This window comes from Schistocerca nitens, chromosome 2, assembly GCF_023898315.1.
Source record: "Schistocerca nitens isolate TAMUIC-IGC-003100 chromosome 2, iqSchNite1.1, whole genome shotgun sequence".
In the NCBI taxonomy this organism is placed as follows: Eukaryota; Metazoa; Arthropoda; class Insecta; order Orthoptera; family Acrididae; genus Schistocerca; species Schistocerca nitens.
This window is the reverse complement of record NC_064615.1, coordinates 472,967,828-472,985,115: the sequence shown is the minus strand read 5'-3', so window position 1 is coordinate 472,985,115 and position 17,288 is coordinate 472,967,828.

The window sequence follows — 17,288 nt, the reverse complement described above, 5'->3', positions numbered from 1 at the left end:
AGAGAGGTGCGACAAACACCTGACTTGACAATTGTACCAAACTTAACTTAGGATAGGCTAGTATAATATAAATTAGTCTTAGAATAGAATAAGATTTTCTCCCTGCAGCGCAGTGTGCGCTGATATGAAACTTCCTGACAGATTAAAGCTGTGTGCCGGACCGAGACCCGAACTCGGGACCTTTGCCTTTCGCGGGCACGTGCAGCTTGGGTAGCTCAGTTGGAGAGCACTTGCTTGCGAAAGGCAAAGGTCCGAGTTTCAGTCCAGCACACAGTTTTAGTCTGTCAGGAAGTTTCAGTTTTAGAGTAGTATTAGCAAGTCTGAATATTGCAGCGATAATTGAAGATTTTTGGGACAGCCCAGTGTCAGGCGCACGTCCACAGGGATTAGTTCGGTGGGCATGCCCATCTCATACTAGGTTTATATCAAACTGGCACAACCTGTAATCCTGCAGGTAGTGTAGTGCAGTTGATTAGCGCAAAATGCCTTATGCAGGGGCTCCCAAAAAAATTTTCTCGAGGACCTTCCCTCATCGAGCATGGTTGGTACCTTGTCATATCACAGTATCAAGTACCTAAAAAAGCCAAATTAAAAGCCTTTTTACACGTTTTCTATGTGTCAGTTGGCTCTAGGAAGACGCTACACGCAGAAGTTAGCGTCCCTTAAAGCTCTACTCATGCAAGAAGCGGTCAACACAAAAAAAAAAAAAAAAAAAAAAAAAAAAAAAATCTGTTAACATACGAAACATATTTAATATACTTTTTATTCTAATAGCATCTTGCAGACCCCTCTGGCATAGCTCGCGGACCCCTGGGACTCCGCGGATCACCTGTTGGGAACCACTGCCTTAATACATAGTCACAGTAGTTAAAACTAACAACGTAGCTTGCCCGCAGCAGCTCAATTACTAACACACTACTTGTATAGTGTAGATCAGCTGCAACAATCAATTATTACAACACTAATAGGAACTGCTAATTATAAAAGGTAGTTGTTTATCATGCATAATAATAAAACTGAATAAAGAATTTTTTTTTTTTTTAAAGAGTAATCCTCAGCGGTCGGTTGTTCTCTTAGTAAGAAAAGACTTAGTCGAGTTCTCAAGAGCTTTCCCTTGCGAGTGCGCAGAGATGCAACTGTGTTATACGAACACCTGGGCGAGTACTGAGGTTTTGGGGACGCGCTTGCTCCCTAAGCAGAGGCCTTACAGCATTCAAGGATTAATATTGAAGCCAGCAAATTCCATTTATTTCAATGGAAATTTGAGTACGGTGCTTTTATGTCAGCTTTTCCGAACTGGTTTTAAGTAGCTACCCTGATTTATTTTTGTGGAGATTATCGGCAGCATCTGTTATTTACCAGCTAGAAGCGGTGTATGAAGTGTATGAGTATAATCAGTTTAGTTCCATAGTTGTATCTCGGAATCCTTCTGAAATGAGTTACGTACGTTTAGGGTTACCTACTTCACGTCCAACTCCTGTGTGTTTGATTACACATTCGAGGCTGGCTTGCTCACAGATGTGAAAGTAATTTTATTTCATCGTTTCTATCCAACACGTACTAATGGTTTTTCTATAACATAGAATTTTAAAAAAATGGTTCAAATGGCTCTGATTACTATGGGACTTAACTTCTAATGTCATCAGTCCCCTAGAACTTAGAACTAATTAAACCTGACTAACCTAAGGACATCACACACAACCATTCCCGAAGCAGGATTCGAACCTGTGACCGTAGCGGTCGCGCGGTCCCAGACTTTAGCGCCTAGAACCGCTTCGGCCACCCCATCCGGCATAGAATTTTACGTTTGTGACGATGTGTTCTCTGTATACCCACGAACTACTACTTATTTTTAATGTGCAACTGTCACATGCTGACTTGCTAAAACGCCTACAAAGGTTTATTAACTCCCAAGCACTGGGTATTACACTGAAGAGCCAAAAAACTGGTGTAGGCATACGTATCCGAATACAGACATCTGTAAACAGGATGAATAAGGCACTGCGGTCGGCAACGCCTATATAAGACAAAATGTGTCTGGCGCAGTTGTTAGATCGGTTATTACTACAATGGCAGGTTACCAAGATTTAAGTCAGTTTGAACGTGGTGTTATTGTCAGTGCACGAGCGATGAGACACAGTATCTCCGATGTAGCGATGAAGTGGGGATCTTCCCGTACGACCATTTCACGAATGTAGCGTGAATATCAGGAATCCGGTAAAACATCAAACCTCCGACATCGCTGCGGCCGGAGAAAGATCGTGCAAGAACGGGACTAACGACGACTGACGAGAATCATTCAACGTGACAGAAGTGCAATCTTTCCGCAAATTGCTGCAGATTTCAGTGCTGGGCCATCAACAAGTGTCAGCGTGCGAACCATTCAACGAAATATCATCGATATGGGCTGTCGGAGCCGAAGGCCCACTCCTGTACCCTTGACGACTGCACGACACAAAGCTTTACGCCTCGCCTGGGCCCGTCAAGACCGACAATGCACTGCTGATGACTTGACACATGTGGCCTGGTCGGACGAGTCCCCTTTCAGATTGTATCTAGCGGATGGACGTTTACGGGTATGGAAACAACTTCATGAGTCTATGAACCCTGCATGTCAGCAGGGGAGTGTTCAAGCTGGTGGAGGCTCTGTAATGGCATAGGGCGTGTGCAGTTGGAATGATATGGGACCCGTGATACATCTAGAAAGGACTCTGACAGTTGACAAGTACGTAAGCATCCTGTCTGATCATCTGCATCCATTCATGTCCACTGTACATTGCGACGGACTCCCGCAATTCCAGCAGAACCATGCGATACCCCTCACATCCGCAATTCCTACAGAGTGGCTCCAGGAACAATCTTCTGAGTTTAAACATTTCCGCTGCCCACCAAACTCCCCAGACATCAACATTATTTAGCATATCTGGGATGCCTTGCAAAGTGCTTTTCAGAAGAGGTCTCCAAGCCCTCGTTCTCTTACGGATTTATGGACAGCCCTGCAAGATTCATGGTGTCAGTTCCCTCCAGCACTGCTTCAGACATTAGTGGCAGTTCTGCATGCTCGCGTGAGCTCTACGCGATATTTGGCAGGTGTATCAGTTTCTTTGGCTCTTTAGTGTATTTACCAACTTGATAAGCAACAAACACGCTTCCAAATATCAAGTCAGTTTACAAACAGGCGCTGGGATCCGTGGCACGCCTTCGAGTCGACAGCGTCCGCTGCTGTCGAAGCCCGGCTGGAGCTCACTTACTTGGGTTTCCTGCTAATGCGCGTCTAGCGGACGGTCTCTTCTCCAGGTTGCTGATCATTTCAACATTATCGCTGCTGTTGCAGTGGCCCATGGCGCCGCCATAAATTAATAATAAAATCTGATCATTTTACTCTCCTTTGTTCAGTTTTCTTCACGTAGTAATGAAGTTAATTTTTATATATCTGTTTGCTTAACTCATGACCCACGGTGTATTTTCTGTGTTAATGCTTTTCTTAATAATTTTACACGGTTTTATAGGGCTTAGCGCGTACTTGCGCTTCAACTGCTGCAGACTTTATTACAGCTTGTATATACACTAGGGCTCCCACTTTGTATATAGACGAATGCAATGCCCTACATGTTACCAGTATGTTGACTAACTTTCGTCGCACATATTATGTACGATTTGGACGTTTCGCGGTTCATTGTTTGCTACTCATCACAAAGATCATATACTTTCAACGATGTCACTCTATTTCATTGTTTCTATAGCAAAGGTATGTTGTGGTTCTCAAGCTTACCTATTTTACATTTCTTTTAACAAACCCGTTTTGCTTCTGCTGTTCGGTATTTCTACATTTGTTTTTAACATACTTGCTTTATGTACGTATTTTTTTGCCAATCCTATGTAGGAGACTACTGTCCGATTCTTATTTGGACGTCAGCTTAACAATGATTTGAGCGTACTTCACTTCTGAAGACGACAGTTTAGACTGTTGAAGTTGGTAAAGTGACTTTGTACAGCTGATGGCTGACTTTTCATCTTTGTTTTAATATCCTGCCGCTGTTGGACTACAGCTATGAACAAAAGTTTGATAACTGACTTTGGAGGAACGAGTATTTTAACCCTGACTGACATTTCAAAACTTCTCTTGTCTTGTACATAATCTTATTTTATGAGTGTGGCAGTGCAGAATATGGATCCGGGTCCGCAAATGAACGTGTCCGATTTCATCTGCCGAGCAGTAGGTCGTCTAATATTTGTCTTGCGCTCCACACATCGCAGGCAATGTGTAGGATCTGGCCGCAGCTTCGACTGTTACTTCGCGTGCGACACATATCTCCGAGGACGAACGAAAGAGAACATACCTAGAGTACCACCGTACCACTTTATTTTTGGTTGTAATGACCTGAAGTAATGATGACTACTGAGTTATTTCACTCTGTTGTGGACATTACTCCGCAAATATCCACATTTAAAGTTAGCTTCCATTACGTACGCGAATTGTAAATTCTGTCTCAGTTGTTCCGAATATCTTTATGTTCATCCAAGGAGCAATAACATTAACGCCGCCTTTTGAACTCTAAACGAACCATAAGACAACATGACAATAGTGCGAAGGGATCGTAGAAAGCAGTGAAAATGCTGTTCTTTTCGAGGGAAGCAGCCCAAGGCATTTCTCCCATTACCAAAATTTGTTGCCCCGTTTGTAAGCGGCTTCCTGCGGTGGGCACGATGCCACAGTGAACTGAGAATGTATTGGGCAATTACCGGCCGGCGGTTATCTGGGTGGGGGTGTGCGGGGGCGGTAGAGGGCGGGAGAGGGAATTCTCGCGGACACAACTCGTGGAGCGGCTGCCTTTGTTCAGTGAAAACTCTGCCAGTAGGCTGGCAGAACGTCGGAGGGAGCAAGCGGCGCTCGTTGCCAGGGGGCAGCACCGGCGCACGTAGACCTGAAGTCAGCCACAAGACTCTACACACCCGCATGGAATTAGTGGCAGCTACGTTTATTCTTCCTTGAAACAACAAGACAAGTCAAAACAAACCACCTGTTATTTGATACAAAAAGGAACTTATGTGTAGATAGGTATCATATTCTGTTCAGGTGGTGTCTTGCACCTTGTAAATATTTGAGGAAAAATCTGCTCATGTCACTGTCCTTCGTACCGCATTAAACGGCTGTGGAGCCAAAGCAAAGTGATGTGTGTTTTTAAAGTCTTCTGACAAAGCCCTACGGTATTGGTCTACTACCTTCAATTATGCATGTTACACGTTGATATTTGTGTGTGACATGCACATTGTACTAGACAGGAGACTTATCGTTTCAAGATACGTTTATGTCAATATTTTATTTCACAAGTCCATTTTTCTTCCGAAAACAAATTTTTATTTGTCAAAACCACCGTAAAAGGTTAATAAACTTTTAATTCTGCGACTGGTTATCCGTCGTTTTCCAGTCCTCTCAAGTTTATACTTGCACCGTTGCTGAAGGGCAGTAACGCTTAGGAAAAACAAGAAGAGGAAAGTCATATTTCAAGAAGACGACGAGCTGCTGACAAATATATGTTGACTATCTGTTTCAATCTGCTGATCATCCTCAGGTAACATAAAACTATTTACAACTTGTTGTACGGTAACGTTCTTACTATGGCATCAAACAACATTAAAACCACCCTGCTTTAATATCCAACAATAACAGATGCATCATATAGTTACCTGTAAGATGGACTTATATAGTTCACTAATCATATGCTCAATATCGGCTCCCATCGTTCTGTGTTGAGCGCAGTTTACTTCCTAACAACTGTCAATAAGAATACTGTTATAAATGCTGCTGCAAGTAATCTCATAAAATGTGAAGATGATTAGCTGATGCAAACTAGTAATTAATAGTTAATTATCAGCATTCTTGATGATCTGAGTCATAACTTTTTCAATCCCTATCATTACGAATTTGTGCTTCATACGTTTGTAGTCAGTTCAAGGAGATTTTTGTATGTCAATAGATCAACAGCTACTGAATCATATGCTTACCTCACCCTCATACTCGTTAATTTATATTCTATCTTATGAACTCCACAATACTTTCTGCAGTGAATGCTCCACTGAGAAAAATTTTTAAACCGCCAAAAGTTGTTATGCATGGTGCACCACAATTAATAGCGTAGCTGATACCAATGCAAGTGCACGATAACGGAAGCAAAACCGTTGCAGCGAACACTAGTCAACAGGTCATCTGTGAGATAACTGTAAATGTGCGGTTACGAGCTAGCCATCGACTTCAGTATCAAACATCGAGCTAGTAGTATGAATGCAGTTGAAATTAAAATCTTTCGTACACTTCCCATCTAATTCGTCTCGAATTTCATCCGCGACATACCTTGAAAAGAAATGCAATATTAACCCAGCAGGTCATGTGTTACAATTTGCTGTGCAGTGTAGCTGGTAAATGAGGCGATGCCGGCCGCTGTGGACGTGCGGTTCTGTGCGCTTCAGTTCGGAACCGCGCTGCTGCTACGGTTGCAGGTTCGAATCCTGCCGCGGGCATGGATGTATGTGATGTCCTCACGTTAGTTAGGTTTAAGTAGTTCTAAGTTCTAGGGGACTGATGACCTCAAATGTTGAGTCCCATAGTGCTCAGAGCCATTTTTGAGCCATATTTGAAATGATTCGTTACATCTATCGTCCTCGCATCTGAGTGCAACACTGTGCATAATCTTTGATATATGGCCACACAAGTGCAACGAACGAATCACGAAGGATAACATATCTTTACGACACAATCTTTTGGTGTCTAGAGGTTATAGTTCATCTGGGAATAGAACTGTTTTTTGTTCTTATAGACGGGTTGCTTCTTTTTTCTCCTTCGAGGATCGTGTTACGTTTTATATGTGTCTATTTTCAGTTGGTTTTCTAAACTCTAAGTTGGACCAGTGCCATAATGTCTCGGCTATTTTCTTTCAGCTATGTTCTAGAATTCTTTGTCACCACAACTGTCAAGTTGTCGACGTATGTGACGCATCCTTTGGCTTGCAGTAGGTAACCAGTACTCTGTAATGAATTACCTTTGCCAATATTTAAGAACTATTGTCCAAATAAATCACCCTGTGGACGAGATTTAGATAGTTACACAAACGGTCTGGCTACGTCTGTTATTAAGGCAATCGCATACTTTAATATGTTAATCATTTTTAACGTCTCATTCACGGCGTCATCTGGGGATTTGCCTTTCCTCAATCAGTCTAGGATTCATTCATAACGATTTAATTTCTATAGCCTTCCAGTTTATTCCACAGCAGATATTCTTTTATTTTCCATAACGTATTTAAAAAACGAGGGTCCTTTCATGAGCCCACTCGAAGCGTAAATGGTTGCGAAAGCATACTTGACCTTTTAGCAACAAATAATCCCCGACAAATAGTGAGGGTTGTGACGAATACAGGCATTAGCGACCACAAGGCAGTTGCTGCTAGGCTGAATACCGTAACACCTACAATCATCAAAAAGAAACTCAAAGTGTATCTATTTAAAAAAGCTGATGAAAATGCTCTTAACGCCTTTTCAAGAGGCAGTCTCCACTCTTTCCGATCTGATCATGTAAGTGTAGAAAAGTTATGGAATGTTTTCAAAGAGATAGTATCGACAGCAATTGAAAGATATATACTACATAAATTAATAAGTAAAGGTACTGATCCCCCATGGCACACAAAACGGGTCAGATCGTTGTGGCAGAAGCAACGAAAACAGCATGCCAAATTGAAAAGAACGCAAAATCCCCAAGATTGGGAAAGTTTTACAGAAGTTCGCAATATGGCGCGTACTTCAATGCGAGATGCTTTTAATAATTTCCACAACAAAATTCTGTCTCGAAATCTGGCAGAAAACCCAAAGAGATTCTGATCATACATAAAGCACACCAGTGACAACATACAATCAATACCTTCACTGCGCGATAACAACGGTGAAGTCACTGATGACAGTGCCACTAAAGCAGAGTTATTAAACACGGTTAAACTCCTTCACCAAAGAAGACGAAGTAAATATTCTTGAATTCCAATAAAGAACAACTGCCAAGATGAGAAACATAGAAGTAGATATCCTCGGTGTAACAAATCAGCTTAAATCACTTAATAATGGCAAGGCCTCCGGTCCATATTGTATACCAGTCAGGTTCCTCTCAGAGTATGCTGATAAAATAGCTCCATGTTTAGCAATTGTACACAACCATTCGCTCACAGAAAGATCCGTACCTAAAGACTGCAAAATTGCTGAAGTCACACCAATACCCAAAAAGGGAAGTAGGAGTAATCCGCTTAATTACAAGCCTATATCACTGATGTCGATTTGCAGTAGGGTTTTAGAACATATACTGCATTCGAACATTATGAAGTACCTCGAAGAAAACGATTTATTGACACGTAGTCAGCATGGATTCATAAAATATCGTTCTTATGAAACACAACTAGCTCTTTGTACTCCTGAAGTAAGTAATAAGTGCTATCGACAGGGGATGTCGAATTGATTCCATATTTTTAGATTTCCAGAAGGCTTTCGACACCGTTCCTCACAAGAATCTTCTAAACCAACTGCGTGCCTACGGATTATCGCCTCAGTTGTGAGACTGGATTCGTGATTTCCTGTCAGGAAGGTCACAGTTCGCAGTAATAGACGGAAAGTCATCGAGTGAAACAGAAGTAGTATCCTGCGTTCCCCAAGGAAGTGTTATAGGCCCTATGTTGTTCCTGATCTACATTAACGACATAGGAGACAATCTGAATAGCCGTCCTAGATTGTTTGCAGATGATGCTGTCATTTACCGTCCTGTAAAGTTATCAGATGATCAAAACGACTTGCAAAATGATTTAGATATTGTATCTGTAAGGTGCGAAAAGTGGCAATTGACCCTTAATAAAGAAATGTGCGAAGTTATTCACATGAGTACTAAAACAAATCAGCTAAATTTTGATTACGCGATAAGTCATACAAATCTGAGGGCTGTAAATTCAACTAAATACTTAGGTATTACAATCACAAATAACCTAAATTGGAACGATCACATAGATAGTATTGTGGGTAGAGCAAACCAAAGACTGCGATTCATTGGCAGAACACTTAGAAGGTGCTACAGGTCTACCAAAGAGACTGCTTACATTACGCTTGTCCGCCCTATTCTGGAGTATTGATATGCGATGTGGGATCCGTATCAGGTGGGACTGACGGATGACATCGAAAAAGTACAAAGAAGGGCAGCTCGTTTTATATTATCGCGAAATAGAGGAGATAGTGTCACAGACATAATACGTCAATTGGAGTGGCAATCATTAAAACAAAGGCGATTTTCGTTGCGACGGGATCTTCTCATGAAATTTCAATCACCATTTTCTCCTCCGATTGGTCCGTCCCTGGTACCTGGGTGGTCAGCGTGACGCATTGTCATACCTAACGGCCCGGGTTCGATTCCCGGCATGGTCGGAGATTTTCTCCGCTCAGGGACTGGTTGTTGTGTTGTCCTTATCATCATCGTTTCATCCCCATCGACACGCAAGTCGCCGAAGTGGCGTCAACTCAAAATACTTGCACCAGGCGAACGACCTACGCGACGGGAGGCCTTAGCCACACGGCATTTCCATTTGCTCCGATTGCGAAAACATTCTGTTGGCACCCACCTACATAGGGCGACATGATCATCACGATAAAATAAGAGAAATCAGGGCTCGCACAGAAAAATTTTAAGTGATCGTTTTTCGCGCGTGCCGTTCGAGAGTGGAACGGGTAGAGAGACAGCATGAAGGTGGTTCATTGGACCCTCTGCCAGGCACTTTACTGTGAATAGCAAAGTAATCATGTAGATGTAGATTTCCTTTCCTTTCAATTTCTGTCTTCTCATTTACTTACAATGATATTACTTTCCCTGTTTTCCACATTCGAGATATTCTTCCTTGCAGCAAGTATTCATCTATCGAGGGTAAGGAACAGAGCAAAGGATGCTCAGTGTTCTACGATCTCTTAAGCCTTCTCTGCCACCATTCATTTGTAGGTAGGCAGTCACAGTTCTGGCACCAAAGTAAACACCAATAATGTCATCTATGACGGCATCGAAAAGACGTCGTATTCCTCCGTTCACCTCCTCCACCCATCCGACAAATACCTATTGTCCTATACACAAAATAGCGGGAACTCAAAATTTTGGGGGGAAATTAAAAAATAGCGCGCGTTTACCCCGACTCCTATGACATAACTCTCCAAGATCGGGGCTTGTCCTATGCATAAACTGCAAGGGAATAGAAAAATCGAGGGTGAGACATTGTATGCTGGAATTAAAAATATCTGATATGAAATACTGGCACTGGTTCTATGACGTCAGAATCCAAGATAGTGACTCAGGATGACGGACCTGGAGTACTGGTACAGTGTATCAGGCGATTCACAATGTCTGACCTGGAATACTGGCACAGTCTCCAGATTTCCTGGCATTATTCTCCTGAGACAACGGATGTTTGCTTCTCCTACGCTGATTTTGGTTCAAATTGTTCAAATGGCTCTGAGCACTATGGGAGTTAAATTCTGAGGTCATCAGTCACCTAGAATTTAGAACTACTTAAAGCTAACTAACCTAAGGACATCACACACACCCATGCCCGAGGCAGGATTCGAACGTGCGACCGTAGTGGTCGCTCGGTTCCAGACTGTAGCACCTAGAACCGCTCGGCCACTCCGGCCGGCACTGATTCTGGAACCAGGGAGAAGTCATCCTCACCCCCAGCCCCATACCAGTTTTACGACACAAAGTGTTTGTTCCCCCTGCTTGCCTGGGCCTGTCTGCTAGACAAAGGATGCAAGTCTGATGACTTAATTAACATGTTTCCCCAAAGCCATTATTCACTCAGATCACTTGTTACAAGTTTGGAATTCAGAATTACTATCGGAATCTCCCCTGATGTTACCCACCGCCTGCCGTATGTTGAAGTCCAACTGTCCAAAGTTTAAACAATTCCCCCTACCCCGTGACATCATGGTTTAAACAATTAAGTTTGGAGTTCACTTGCCTTAGATTTATTCCCACTCAGCATGCCGTTACGCCCAGCAGTCCAGTATACAATCAACAAGGAGCTGCATCACAGTCAGCCAGCCAAGTTCGCCCTGAACTGTGGTGGACCAGATTGGGCCATGAGCACTGAGTCTCGCTCACCCTGCAGTCACGTCACCATCCTCAGCTCTGTGCACAGAGGCCCTCATGCTTGTTATTGGCACAACTGTCCTAAGCAAAGTCGAGAATGGAAGTTCTGATATACAGCAGTACTGCGCTGTTTTTGGTAACACTTGTAACCACAGTCCATATAACGTAGGGTAAATTTGAAAGTGTGAGCGTCACGCATCTCTAGCCGGCCGATGTGGCCGAGCGATTCTAGGCGCTTCAGTCTGGAACCGCGCGACCACTACGGTCGCGGGTTCGAATCCTGCCTCGGGCATGGATGTGTGTGATGTCCTTAGGTTAGTTAGGTTTAAGTAGTTCTAAGTTCTAGGGGACTGATAACCTCAGATGTTAAGTCCCATAGTGCTCAGAGCCATTTGAACCCATTTTGAACGCATCTCTACAAAGTGATTTTTTTTCCACTGTACACAAACTCTAGGACTTGATCGGTGAAAGGATGCGGAACAAAAGAATTATAAGGAACTTTTTTGTTTTTTGTCCGGAAATGCATGGTTTCCGTGCTAGAGACCATTTATTCAATCATACATTGTTACAGAGAGTGCGGTCTAATACGCGCTGTACCATGCAGTCACAGTTACAGTATGTGTTGAAAATGGTTTCCATGTGTCTCAACGTATGCGTGTACGAGGCTGCATCCAAACAGTGTCAAACGCAGGAAGAATAAGCTGCTCCAGTGCCTCCACAATTGGAATCGGCTCTGCATATACGATACCTCTGAGATGGCACCATAGCCAAAAACTGCGCGGGATGTGATACGGCGAACAAGTAGGACACGCAACTGGACCCCCTCGTTCGATCCATCGACCGGGGAAGACACGAACAAAATGCGTCAGGACGTTAATGACGAAGTGGGCTGTAGCACCATCATGTAGCAGCCACATAATTCTTCGAATCATCAATGGCATTTATTCCTGCACAGAAGCAAAGTCACCCGCAAGAAACGCCCGTAGTTCCAACCTGTTCAACAACGTGGAAGGAAGACTGGTCCCAAAATACAGTGGCCAATTACCCCAGCCCAACCATTCTGGCTTCACCGAAGCTGATGATTCGCTGTCTGCATATTATCCCACATATGACTGTTATTAAACTTGAAGATACCACACCGCATGAAGGTGGCCTTATCTGTGAATAGGATGGATGACGCAAATCCAGGAATCGTGGTTGCCTTGTGAAGAAACCAGTGACAAAACGGTTCCAGATGTGGAAAGTCTGTCGCTAGTAATCTCTGCACACACTGTAAATGATAAGGGTAGTAACAACAGTGGTGGAGTATGTTCTTCCGCACGGTCGTCTGGCTTACCCTCTACTGGCGGGCGAACTGCCTCGTGATGGCACAGCGGTCACCGTGCACTGTGTTAACCACTTTTTCCTCCAAGTCTGGTGTCCGAACATTTCGGCTACGTCATTCATGATTGCCTTCTTTCTGAAACGACACTGTCTTAGACAAACGGCGAAACACTGTTCCATACAATAAGTGCTGTTGTTGATGTCGGATGGGGTGGGTTCAAAAAATGGTCAAATGGCTCTGAGCACTATGGGACTTAACTTCTGAGGTTATCAGTCCCCTAGAACTTAGAGCTACTTAAACCTCACTAACCTAAGGACATCACACACACCCATGACCGAGGCAGGACTCGAACCTGCGACCGTAGCGGTCGCGCGGTTCCAGACTGTAGCGCCTAGAACCGCTCGGCCACCTCGGCCGGTTACGGGGGGAGAGGGGGGGGGGGGTTCCTGATACAATCTTGCTGCCCGCCGCCCGTTGCCATTTGCCTTTCCATAAGTCAACACCATGTCGGCAAGCTCTTTATTTGAATACGAAATCACTGTGTACAACGCTGTATCACATCCACTCACAATGTGAATCAGCAAGAGATCTGAATCGAACACATTACTAATTGCTATGGGAGATGAGAGTGCTAGGGCATGACGTATGAGGAACAGTGCCCCCCTCTAGGAGGAAACCATGCATACTATAACTGTAGATTCATGGTACAGCGAGTATCAGACCGCAGTCTCTGTAACAAAAGATGATTTAATAAGTGGTCTGTAGAATGAAAACTATGCACTATCGGGCATAAGTTAATTAGACCCGTCTTGGTCAGTATCGTCTCATAAATCAATCCCTAGAGTTTGTACACGGTGGAAAAAATCACTATACTTATCTACATCTACATCGATAATCCGCAAGCCACTATTCGGTCATTCGGTGCATGGCGTACGGCGCCATGTACCGCTACAATTTATTCCCTCCTCTGTTCCACTCGCAAATACAGTGAGGGGAAAATGACTGACTATATGCCTCCATAAGAGAGCACGAATTTCTCCTATGTTATCTTCTCGATGCTTGAGCGCAGTTTGTGTTTGGGGCAGTAGAATCGTTCGGCAGTCAGCATCAAATGCCGATTCTCTAAATTTTCTAAATTGTTCTCCTCGAAAGAATGTCGCCTTTCAACTCAGGATGCCGTTACCGCCTCATAGTCCAGTACATCATCAGCAAGGAGTTACACCACGTTCAGCCAGTCAAGTTCAGTTACCCCATACTAAAAAATGGCGGGAAAATTCAAAATTGGACTAGATTTAAGATGAGCTGTAGCCTACACATATGTATACATACATTCCACATGGAAATTTACTTGTCTTCTCCGAGAACTAGTGCAAATGGCTTAGAAGCTGACATAACAGATTCAAGTACTATGATTGTAAATTTCACTACAAAATATTTGTGTTTCAGAAGGGTGACAGCCATAATGATAGCTATGGTCGTAGCCTGCCTAGTTCTCGACATTGTTATATGTAGCAGCCACGTATAAGCAATCTGAGAATCAGACAAGTTTATACTTACAAGTTTAATCGGAACCATCTAAAATGCGGTAAGTGTGGATGATAAAAGAACACTGATTCTTACATGAGAAAATGACCCATACCCTTACTATCAACAGCATTTCAACACGAAAAACTCTCACCAGTATCAGACACTAGACCTCAGCGCATCCTATCGACACCGTTTGGAGATTGTAGGTGAACAAAGGACCCAGTCATCCGTCTAACGGACAATAACGCTGTCACCAAGAGAGGCTATGATTTACGCAGCTCGGCCCGATGTGCTGGTAGCCCGTGGCTGTCGACAAGGGAGCCCTACACAAATCTGCGGGCCAGCAACGTAAGTGGTGGGGCCCCCCGATGACGTGCACACCGTTCTAGTCATGGAATATTAATGCAAAAGTTTACAGAACGTACAGCTGGAGGCAAACATGTGAGTACTGCGTGGATACCAGACCTTCCTCACAATGTAGAAAATGTAATTTATGGAAGCACAAAATCGCTTCCCTCCCACCCTTCTCCCCACCACCCATCGCTTCATCTGGGAGGACTAAGAAAGGGAACAACTATAACTGTAATACGTTGTGCTCCATATGCACTGTATAAAGGCTTTCAGAGTACTCATAGTTGCCTTTTAAGGCTTAGAAATTACTAGTATCACTTTGAAAGTCTTTAGATTGGAATAACACATGTTCCTTAAACACCATTAAGCTGTAGATATGCCTTGGTGTGATGCAAATTTGATATCATGTAGACGGAACGTTTCAACATCGAGGACAGATTTGGTTTCTCATTGTTACAAACAACATGCTACTTGCTAAGAATCCTTGAGTTCAGTCATCAATTCCGCGTGATATTCCATGTTTTGCTCATGTGGTAACATCTTGGAACAGTATCGAACACTCACCAGAAATTGGGGAAACGGTATTCACCACATTCTGGGTCTCGTGGACGAACAGAGTGAGCTGAGCTCTACACAATCATATACGTACGAAACGATTGTTTCCTTCCTTTCAGCTACGTAATTTGAACTACTGTTCATCATAAATAACTACTGTTCACCATAAATAGTAGACTTTTTTGGGTATATGGGCAGGATAGAAAATACGAAACAAATAGTCTTGTACAAAATCTGTATTAGTTCCTGCATGCGCGTTTACACACAAAAAACAATTCCTTATTAATTCTTGTTTGGCATAGTTTGAATGACATCCAGTTCATCTTTTAGTTTATAATTTTAATCAATGTCTCAATTAAAAGTATTTCTTTTTTCCAGGCAGCAATTGACAAGTTCAGAGAAGGGATATACTCTAATTAGAATACGAATTCTATTTTTTCTCCTGTAAACTATCTCTTTTATGGCTTTAACAATCAGTTCTGTTACTGCTTGCAGTTCTTCTAGGTGAGAGCAAGAGCGGATTTTAAATTCACCTCTTATTTCTTGCATAACACTGTTGTTGAAACACTTAACATCTTCGCGCGTGTACACTACCAGCTCTTCTGCTACACTTTATGAGGAATCCCCATATGGCACTCTAATTTTACAATTGTTCCTCATTACATTTTGTCATTGTATCGGTTTTAAACTCTGAAAATGGTTCTTTGTTTCTAGGTGCAAAACATCCAATACACCACGTTTAGATGAAATGTAATCATTCTTTTCAAGCAGATCCAGATGAGATTAGAGCCTTATAAACAGATTTGGGTCCATTACTGTTGTAGACTTGCTGAAATTCATAATTTTTGTCCATTAGGTTACTTCTACATATGGCCAATTACCATTACTATTAACAGTAACTGCAATATCTTATATTCTCCACTTTATGCAGATTTCTCCACCCTCTGTGTTTAAAGTGATTTGTAAGCTTTGAGTGTACACGTGCAATGGCTTCCGATTTTACCAGTAGCAGCGCATATTCCTCCCTGACTGCAGTTCTTTTTGCTGTGTACTCCAGTTTTCAATCTTTGGTTTAATTTCTTCGTTTTCAGTTTTCTTTATCGCACACATAATACATACACATCAAAAAAAGCTTTGCATCATCTCGGTTTCGCGAGTTCCGGAACCTCTACAGAAAATTGGAATAGAGATCAACATAAACATCGTTTCCGCCCTTTTTATTGCTCATGAAAACCACACACTATACAGCGAAACCTTCAGAGGTGGTGGTCCAGATTACTGTACACACCTCTAACGCCCAGTAGCACGTCCCCTTAAATTGCCTGTATTCGTCGTGATATACTATCACAAGTTCATCAACGCACTGTTGGTCCAGATTGTCCCACGTGTCAATGGCGATTCGGCGTAGATCCCTCAGAGTGGTTGGTGGGTTACGTCGTCCACAAAAACCCTTTTCAATCTGTCCGAGGCATGTTCGATAGGGTTCATCTCTGGAGAACGTGCTGGCCACTCTAGTCGAGCGATGTCGTTATCCTAAAGGAAGTCATTCACAAGACGTGCACGATGGGGGTGCGAATTGTCGTCCATGAAGACGAATGCCTCACCTATGCTGACGATATGGTTGCACTATCGGTCGCAGGATGGCATTCACGTATAGTGCAGCCGATACAGTGCCTCCCATGACCACCAGCGGCGTACGTCGGCCCCACATAACGCCACCCCAAAACAGTAGGGAGCCTCCACCTTGCTGCAATCGGTGGACAGTGTGGCTGAGGCGTTCAACCTGACCGGGGTGCCTCCAAACACGTCTCCGACGATTGTCTGGTTGAAGGCAAATGCGACACTCGTCGGTGAAGAGAACGTGATGCCAATCCTGAGCGGTCCATTCGGCATGTTGTTAGGCCCATCTGTACCGCACTGCATGGAGTCGCGGTTGCAAAGATGGACCTCGCTATGGACGTCGGGAGTGAAGTTGTGCATCATGCAGCCTATTGTGCACAGTTTGAGTGGTAACACGACGTCCTGTGGCTGCACGAAGAGCACTATTCAAGATGGTGGCGTTGCTGTTAGGGTTCCTCCGAGTCATAATCCGTAGGTAAAGGCCATCCACTGCATTAAGAGCCCTTGGGCGGCCTCAGAGAGTTCCTGTCTCTCTGTATCTCCTCCACGTCCGAACAACATCGCTTTGATTCACTCCGAGACGCATGAATACTTACATTGTTGAGAGCCCTTCCTGGCACAACGTAACAATACGGACGTGATCGAACCGCGGTATTGATCGTCTAGGCAGGTTGAACTACAGACTAACCGTGTACCTCCTTTGTGGTTGAATGACTGGAACTGATCGGCTGTCAGACCCCATCCATGGGTCTGCTCATGCAT